The sequence below is a fragment of the Eimeria mitis genome, genomic scaffold (assembly GCF_000499745.2).
Source record: "Eimeria mitis Houghton genomic scaffold, Emh_scaff4778, whole genome shotgun sequence".
Classification (NCBI taxonomy): domain Eukaryota; phylum Apicomplexa; class Conoidasida; order Eucoccidiorida; family Eimeriidae; genus Eimeria; species Eimeria mitis.
In genome coordinates this window covers 604-913 of record NW_013573077.1, presented here as the reverse complement: position 1 = coordinate 913, position 310 = coordinate 604, and positions in this window count along the sequence as shown.

Sequence of the window (310 nt, the reverse complement as noted above, 5' to 3'; positions counted from 1 at the left end):
AGACATGCTATCAAGCTTGTTGTTAATAGAATGGATCCACATGTAAGTATTTATTTATTTATTTATTTATTTATATTTATTTATTTATTTGTTTATTTATTCTTATTTATGTGTTCTTTTGTTTTGTTTTGCTTGCTTTATAGACATGCTATCAAGCTTGTTGTTAATAGAATGGATCCACATGTAAGTATTTATTTATTTATTTATTTATATATATTTATTTATTTGTTTATTTATTCTTATTTATGTGTTCTTTTGTTTTGTTTTGTTTGCTTTTTTTAGCTTCTTTTTAGCGGTTTTAGTTCGGTTT